Source organism: Poecile atricapillus, chromosome 9, assembly GCF_030490865.1.
Source record: "Poecile atricapillus isolate bPoeAtr1 chromosome 9, bPoeAtr1.hap1, whole genome shotgun sequence".
NCBI lineage: Eukaryota > Metazoa > Chordata > Aves > Passeriformes > Paridae > Poecile > Poecile atricapillus.
In genome coordinates, this window is record NC_081257.1 from 19,625,824 (window position 1) to 19,635,031 (window position 9,208).

Sequence of the window (9,208 nt, forward strand, 5' to 3'; positions counted from 1 at the left end):
ACTGAAGCAGTGGTCACTGAAACTTTTAAAGATGAGCAAGGATTGCACAGGAGAAGCAAACCCTTGTATCATCCCAGTAAGTCCCAGTATGCACAACACCCCTCCTCTTTCCCTCCCTTCACCACTGTCAGGCTGCCTTGATGAAGCCCATGGTTTTCTCTCCTTCCCCAGTGATAATCACCTCACCTAAGGGATAAAATGAACAAGCCTTGACACTGGTGTGTTTATCAGGCTCATGGCAATACCCACAGAAACAGCTGGCCAAGTTTCCTGGTGTCTCCTGAATGCCCCAAACTAACACAACATAATTACTCCGTTTCACCTTCTGTTTCATGGAAACCCATCATTAGATGGCTCCTCTCTCGTTTCCAGCAGATTCTCACAGCCAACCCTCACAGTGATTTTCTTGTAAGTGCAATGAAGGCAGAAACACGGAAAATGAGTTCTGCTGTTGCCAAGAGAGGCAGACTCACATGGTCAGCACTAGGAAATACTGACAGATAAGCACATCACTCTGTGCCAGATAATGCATCAGCCTCAAGGCTGCCAAGCAGACTCCTCCTGGAGCTTCCCATTTCTGCCTCCCATGAAAGCAAAATCAGGTGGGGCTGGAGGCTTTGGTAAGGTTACTTCTCCAAATTTTCTCTTCTATTTCTCTTCTCTTCTCTTCTATTTTCTCTTTTTTTCTTCTTCCTTTTTCTTCAATCAGAAAAAGATGCAACTGATTTTCAAGGTGTTTGAGACAACAGCAGAGTTAGAAGAAATTCTGTTGCCTTGATTTAAAAAAAAAAAAAAGTTTTTTGGAAGTGAGAAGGATGAACCAAATCCAGGCATTCAGCATCTCCATTAGCTACACAATACATACACATCTCTCCAACCCACTAACAAAGATGCTTAAAATCAGTGCCAGTTGTGTTTTAGCTGCTAAAATGTTAGATTCTATGAGTTATCTGCTAAGCTTTTTTGACAGTGGAGGAGAAACAAGCGATTTGAAACACTTAATCTATTTCACCATAAAATTGAGTAATATGGTACCCATTAGAAGGACTCCTACTGCAGCACATCACTGCACAGTTCCCACGCTTCTCATTTCTGCTCCGTGTGCAGCTATCCTGTGTGGTGCAGTCATGTCACTGAGAGAGTTTATTAAGATTTTGGTCATTTAAAATTTGCTTTTAGCCAGGTCCTGCTGTCAGGCAACATTCCTGCAAACAAAGACACTTCCTTGGTATTATGCACAAAAGGGAACTCAGTGTCCCGAGTTAAATATGCTTAAATTGCTGGATCTGCAATCCAGAGGGGCTTGCAGTTTGTTTTCTAAATGAGGAACAGAAGTGTAAACTAAGAAAGAGTAGGGATAAAGTGTGAGAAAAAAGCAAGAAGCACTGTCCATGCACGAGAGACAGCCTGGAGATCCTCCTAAGCTCCAGACACACATTTTTCCATCATTATCACCTTCAGAAACAAACACCCTGATAGAGCATGTCAGTGTTTAATCTTAAACATGCACACCCCTACTTTTTTTTTCCCTCCCTTCTGAGATTTAAGACATTTTACCTTTGTAAGAACTGCTTTCTTTCCTGGTTGGACTCAGCCCCTTGCACAACAGCTACCAGATGTGTACATCTGCTTTCCATAACATCCAAGCAGTAAAGACGGATGCAGGACCCGTGTTCCCATAACCTACACATTTAGCACTGCAATGCCTCTGGAGGAATTCTGTCACATAAAATCCATCAGCGTGCTGTGATCTCAGCCCAAGGCTGCATTTCAGATGGCAGCCTCCTCCTGTGCCATGCCCAGTCCACAAGAATGACTCTGCCTAGCTGCTCTCCTCTCCTCCTGTTTTTCTAGACCCTTCTACAGGTTTCCAACCTGAGTTTTCTCCCTGTTCTAAAGCATCCTCCTACTGTATCCATCATCCTCTACCCCTTCCTTACATTAAACTCAAGCACAGAGTGCAATGAGCATGACCACACAAAATTATTCCCCAGGTTCTGAGTAGAAAACAACAGCCTCTGCTGTGTTCTCAGGGCCAGGGCAGGCTGACTACAGTGAAAGCACTCCTCAAAAATATCCACTGATTATTTTTATTACTTTCAGTCTTCTTTCTAAACTAGACAAAGTGATCTCTGTCCCCAGATGCTTCTAATGCCTCTCCAAGTGCTTCTATGACTTGCTGGGAAAGAAGGGAAAGGATGTCCAACTTCTGCTGATCTGTTTAACATATGATTTAAAAATAATTGAGTATTCCAGGCGTCTGCTTCCTAATCTTATCCTTCACTTCAAAGAGGGGAAAAATCAGCCAGATCATTTATTCATAAAGCTGGAACACCTGGCAACTGGTATTTCAGTAAAACTGCAATTTCATATCTCTAAAAGCACATAAATATAGTATTCCAATGAGGTACTGCTTTAAAACTCCAGGCCAAATTCTGATCTTAAGATTCCCATTCACTTCAGGAGGCTCAAGATTTTGTCAATTTTGCATCTTTTGCTGCTTGATTTTCCATGAGAATTTTCAGGACTGAAAGCAATCTCTTTCTTGGGAAGTTCTTTGCAGGCAGAAACATTCTATGAGATCTTTTGTTTTGACACCACACAGCAATAATAACCAAGACCAGGCAGAAAAATGTGTCCGTGTATGTGCTTTGTTTCTGCTTTCAAGTACACAGGGTTTTGTTTTCAATGCAATACAAGGTAAATGGATTTGTTTCTAAACCATCTCTCCCCTACACTGGGATCTGAAAAAAAAATAAAAGATTAATTGTATGAAGGAGATTTATATATGGGGAGATTAACCAGCCTATGGAACTCTCTTTCAAAGGAACTAAAGATAGCTCAGACATTAGCATGAGAAAAACTGTAGGGCTACATTTCTTACATATATTAAAGGGTTTTACATGCCCATCTCCCATTGCAAAGGCAAGGCCACACAGCAGAGCCTGACCGGGCTGTGACCACTGGAACTGATCACTGCCGATCAATAACGGCGATAATCGATCGCCTGCATTCTCCAAGGCCAACCAGCAGCAGCTGAAATGATTCTTTTGGCTCAATAACTCGACCACACAACCTCAACACATACCTAAAGGGTCTGAAAGAGTTCAGCTTTGAACTTGAGGAGTGTAGCAGTGATCAATCCTGTCTTAGCAGAGGAATGAAGGGCCTGGGTGGTTTGGACCTTCATACATTTGAGTTCTGGGGCATCTTGGCAAACACTCTTGGAGAAAAGTTTTTATAATAGTTTGTTAAACTGCCAGATAATCCCAGTAGAGCTGTATTTTCTTCTACCCCTTCAGCATCCCCCTTCTGCATTGAAGTTTTGACAACTGCAGAAAAACCTGAAGCTTTTGACAGCTCTGCGTAAAGCTGACCTACTGAGAGTTTAGGCTCTAAACAAAGAGGCCATCACATAAAAGTATTTCCTTTCCTGACACTGCCCTGTAAACACTGAAAACAAAGGACCCAAATTACAGTTTGCATGTATTCAATGTGCACTCTATGTTTTTCAAAAATTACTAGAATTCTGAAGGAATTATGGTTTAAAGGTTTGTTGTGTTGCTTTAAATAGCAAAAGAAAACAGAGATCCCTCCTTTCTCTAACCTATATCATTTAAGCACAGAACTGTTAACCATTGCTGAAAGCACTGATGCATTATGACTTGGGGCAAGAGGAAGGCTTAATGCTTTGAAATGGCTGCAACCAAACAATAGCAGCCTTGCCCGTGGGTTTTCGACATCACACTGGACGCAAATTGCTCAGCCTGCTCAAAAAATAAGATATGCATGCTCCAAACTGGCCAAGGAATTGTTCCTACAACTAAACATTGTCACACATTGTCACTACTGGTGACATGCACAAGATAAGGATGCAAACGATGTCCAGCGACCTATTTCCTGCCCTCCACTCTTGACTGAGTCGTTCTCAGCAAAGAGTTTCAAGTATTGAGCAATCTTGCAGCATCTGGTGTGTGCTGGTTTATCTGAAGCCTGATTACAAATGTGAAGGTGCCAAGCCCAGGTCTCCCACCAGTCCTTCTTGTGTTGATATGGTGGTCTAAAAACCTTGATCTTTCTTTATCTCCCTTGCAGTGGTGTGTGCTCTGCAGCTGTCCTCGGCTGCTCAGAAACCCTTAAATCAAAATACAGCTGCTGTATGAAAACTGTTGTCTGCAGGCAACTCTTCACAGTCACTCTGCAATCAATTTCCATGTTAAGCACAAAAGCTGTTCCACTGTGGTGGTCCAGTTTGAAATAAACACGAGTCAAAACATAGTATTAGCCCCTTAGAGAATTTGCTGGTTTATTCTTTATGTTTTGGTATATAATCCAAGAGGAAAAGTCTGAAATGTGATTTAACCACATGGCTCTCACAGTGAAAGAGCTCAAGAAGAGCTGTAACTTTTATTGTCATGCACACAATGGCTTTCCTTCTCCATGGCACCCTTGGAAGGGGTGACCAAAGTTGGCTCCTGTCCTGGTGTTCCACTCCTCTGGGCTGCCTGTGCCACCCAGCCCAGACCTCAGGCAGAGCCTGGTGCTGCTCCTGAGCTGGACCTGCCACCTGAAACCAGCACAGACTGGAAGGGGCACTGGGCAACACCAGCACTGCCCAGGAACCAAGCGAGCAGGAAGGATCTCAGCTCCTCTCACCCATGGAACTGGACTGGCTGCAACCACTAACTCAAATACATTCCCAATAGGAATGAAAACCTACACAGAAAAAGACCAAAAATTGGTGCCCTGAGCATGATCCATTGTTCAGTCAGGCACTTCCAGTCAGATGAATAAAGTCAACATCCACTTTCAGCTTTGTTCCTCTGGATATTAAAGCCAGGCCAGGCTTACAGAAGGTGGTGCCACCCTCATGGGGATGCCACCTGACAACCTCAGCACCTAGAAATCATTTAACACAAATTATAGCTCCTCTTCTACTGGTTTTCCCAGCTTGGCCTGTGTAACACTACATCTAAATAAAAGCTTCCTCTGAACCCTGGGATTGAGCAGCTGTGCATGACAGCCAGGGCACTCTGCTGTCCAAGGCTCAGTGACCACCAAAGGTACCTTCATTCCAATTCAAAGGTACCTTACTGTGCCCAAAATCACACATCAGCCCACTCCCAAGAGTACAACCAAGGTTTCCTTGCTTTCCAAACAGCCATGACTCCCCCCTCCCTGCCTCCCTCTTTGCTACTCTTCATATTTATGTAACTGCTGTAACACAGCATCCTGGGAGGGGAAAAAAGCAAACAAAAGACATTATAGCCAATTTGTATGGAAAATCAATTAAGTTCAGACATCTCATTAACCTTCTAACCTGCTTATCCCCCAGCTTTAATTTACACTACTGCTTGCAAATGGAATTGACACATTGGCCCACCACTTCCCTGGGAAGGTGCAACAGGCACGAACAGAGTTCTTGGATCCCAGAATACTCCATTTATCCAGGTCCTTCCCACCCTTCTCCCTGCCATTCACTCAATGCTAAGAAGCACTGGAGGAAGAAAATAGGATACAGAAAATATGCAAGAGCCCTTTCAAAATCATGTAAGCCCTGCAGTGGGCCTCCTTTTTTACCTTCTGTTGCTTTAATTACCAGAAACTACGAGCAGAATTGCCTAAACCAAGAATGCCCAACCATGGCCACATCAGCAGAGTCTCACAGTGGTGACAAAGCCACGCTCACAGGAGTGTTCTCATGTCACATTTTGCTTCCACACTCTCACAAGACTGAGCCAGATAACACAGATTGAAAAATCAGTCATAGGTGGTGCATGGAGTTCTGGTTTTTTGTGTTGTAGCACAAAGTATTGCAAAGAGCCCAAATTTCTGCAGCTGAGATCACAACCTTTACTCCGGGGATCTCTCTAGCAATTTCATCTCAGTGCCCAGAAAACACCCAGCTTCAGAAAGCACAACCCCAGCAAACCACAGAAAAATGGTCACCTGCATTTTACACTTCAGTAATTCATTCACTCCTGTCATGTTTTCAAAATTATGGAATTCCAGGGCTTGTTAACACACTGGAAAGTTTCTGTACAATCTCTTTTGACTAAGATGACGTGCACATTTCTAATGGACTGAGAAGCAAACTCCTAACAAGGGTTTTTACATGTTCAATTCATCAGAATCAAACTAAAAGGATCAAGTTCAATGTGGCTGCACCCATGCAAGTCCAAGGGAATCAGCAAGATTAATCTCTCTGTAAAACAGACCAATCCTTGAAATCCATGCTGTTGCAGGAAAGATAAATCTTTCCAAGGCAAACACTGGTAACTTCTGCAATTAACTCTTCAACAGGAGGAAAAGGGACAGCTTCAAGAAGGTTATTTTTAAAAAGCAGAGAGAACACAAGTGAAAATACACATATTTTTCTGAACATATGTTCCTGCCTCTGTATGAAGCAGGCATAACTAAAGCACTGCAGTCTTCCCCAGCCTGCAGACACAGCTCTCCAGCCAGTGCCCCTGCGGCTGCTCAAAGATTTCCCAAGTTATAGCCAAGTAAAAATTGATTAAAGCCTTGACTACTTCACTGCAGCTATTGGGAATCCAGCAAAAGTTACAAGAATGAGCTCAGCTGCTCTTTGCTTCCCATTAGGCAAAACTATAAATAAAGGCAGTGCTTAAAGAACACAATCCCCTAAAGGAAAAATCAACAGCCCCCCTGGCAGCAGCTGTGCTCTGCCCTGTTCCAGCAGAGACACAAACACTTTCAAATGGATCTGTGCCTGAAAAGCAGCAGTACAGAAGGTGAGGGCTGGACTCTTTTGGAGACACTGTTCTAACAAGCTCCTGACCTGGTCTCTCCCTGGATCTCACCCTCTGGCACTCTCAAACTTGTTTCCAAGAGCGATGCGTTCAACATTTACAGTTTTCAGCTGCATTCAGCAAAGCTGTGCTCATTGAGCCAAGGACCCACCTAATCCCATCTATATATATATTAAAAAAAAGGCAACAGTGAGGTCAAAGGTAAAGTGTTACCTTATTCTGTATCATAGCAATGACAGGTTAGAAAGCCCAGCCTAAAAGCACACAGTGCTCAGTGTAATTGCAACTGATCTCAAGCGCACAGGCAGCCGGAAATCTCATCCTTGTTCTGTAGCAGGTCCTAAGAGAAGTTTATTTCAATTTCGTTCAAACCCATGGAATGATAGATTGAGTCAAATTTAAAAACTCAGGAAAAAAGAAAATTTTTCTCTAAAAAAGGTAGATCTGGACCTAAAAATGCCATAGGGGAGAGGGAAAATGCGTGTCAGGGTATCAGGTCTGCAGAGAACCTGCGCTAAGCACGGGAGGAAGAAGGAGGCGAGAGGAAACACACGGAGAACAATACTGGGAAAAGGGCTATTCTGGGCAAGAGGGAGAGCTCGAGGCCAAGCCGGGCAGGGAAACAAATGTAACAAAGGCAGAGGAAGGGCTTCCTCGACCCGCAGGGAGAGAATTCTGTCCGATTGCCTGCCCACATCCCTGACGGACCCTGCGGCGGGGCTGAGCGCAGCGCTGCTCGACTCCTTTCTCCAGAGGAGTGAAGGGGCAGATGCCCAGAGCGGTGTGTCTGCCCTGCCTGGCAGAGTGAAAGATGCTGGGGATGCGCTCAGCCCCCCCAGCCAGGTGCTGGCCATCGCCCCAGCGAGAGCAGGTCCCATCGGCGCTGCTCAGCCCATCACAGCATCCCATCGGGAATTTCACCCTCCCCGAGAGACTCCGGCTCGGCTTCTCCTGGCGGTCCCGTGCTCCTCCAGACCCCGAACTTGAACCGGGCGGTCCGCAGGGGGATTTGCCCTCTCTCACCGCCGGGACCCCGGGCATCGCTCCGCATCCCTCACCCTCCGTGCCCCGCATCCCTCCCGGAGAACAATGCACCGCCCTTCCCCGCCCGGCCTTACCTCGGCGGGGGCTCCGCGGTGCGGGCAGCCCGGGACGGGGCTGCCGGCCCAGCCCAGCCCGGCCCCGGCTCCCCCGGCCCGGCGGGGCAGGGCTCAGCGCCCGCCCGCTGCCCCCGAGCGGGGGGAGCCCGACGGCAGCTCCGCCCCGGACGGGGGGGGGGGGGGACCCGGCAGCGGCAGCGATGCGCAGGTCTCGGTGCACCCCGAGTGTCCCCCAGTGTCCCCCGGGTGTCCCCCGGCCCCGCGCTCACCCCTCGGAGCTCCGCAGCCGCCTCCCCGCGGACACGGGCAGCTCAGAGCATCCTCAACTTCAGCAGAGCCCGCGCAGGGAGGGACGGGTCCAGCCCCGCTCCCCGCGAACGCGAGCGGTCACCGCCGGCAATTCCCTGGGAAAGCTTCCCCCGAGCCGCCTGGATCCTCCCCTGCCTTTGTTTTGCTCCCCACCGCAAGCCACAATACCGACACAAGCCGTGTGTCATGTCCTCCGAGGTGATGGATGCTGATTTCTCCAGGGCAATGCAAAGGAGATGGATTTGCCCAAAGCCAGCTACCTCTGTTGATAAGGAGCCTTTGTCATCCTCGAGATGTGAAGCAGAACAATAAGATGAGTTCAGGAATACCCGTGCTGGTATGTTACAAACGGGCTCCTAATTACCATATGGAAATGAGCTGCCGAAAGTAATGAATGGCAGCCTGGCTATTGTTTGGGGGTGTCAGATCAACTGGAGGTGCTGGCAAGCGGTGCTATAAACCAGGCTCGCCGTCTGCAATAAACAGCAGCCTAGCGAGTTCTGTATATGCCACAAAACAAATCACTGCAGCTAAAACAGCACTTGTGTAGCAAAGAAATTCACTCTAACATTTCTGCAATGAATGATTATTCTACTATTCTTGGAGAAATCACACAAATCTTTGTTCGTTCATTTGACCAAAATTAAGAGGCTTACAATAGCCTCCTAGGAAAATGAGATTTCTTTTTTTTTTTTTTAATGGCAATCAAATTATATCAAATAATGGTTATTAGCCCCAGAAACACGGGGTCTTCCTATTTATCACATCTACAGACTGCAGTGCCAGACTACCTGGTGCTTTTCTGAAAGCAGAGCAATAAACACAGCTTGACTCTCGAACATATTTTGCATTCATCTCCATCCCCACTGCACAGCATTCCCTGGCTGTGTCTCACCCATGCCATTTTATAGCAATGATCTCTTCGTGCTCTCCTGGTACTTGCTGCATCAATCATGCTAATGATGCTCATTCTCTTGCCTCTCCTCCCTCATCACTGCTTGCACCTCAGGGCCTCCATGCCTGGTT

At 46.4% G+C, this 9,208-nt stretch overlaps 1 protein-coding gene across 1 annotated transcript in view; it reads right to left on the reverse strand.

Moving 5' to 3' along the window:
- Window positions 1–7,946, reverse strand: part of FRMD4B (FERM domain containing 4B) — a 123,968-nt gene extending 116,022 nt beyond the window's left edge. The window contains exon 1 of the mRNA XM_058845226.1: window positions 7,892–7,946. The gene's annotated coding sequence lies outside the window, so the exon portion shown is untranslated. The remainder of the gene's footprint in view (window positions 1–7,891) is intronic.
- Between the last annotated feature and the right edge of the window lie 1,262 nt (window positions 7,947–9,208).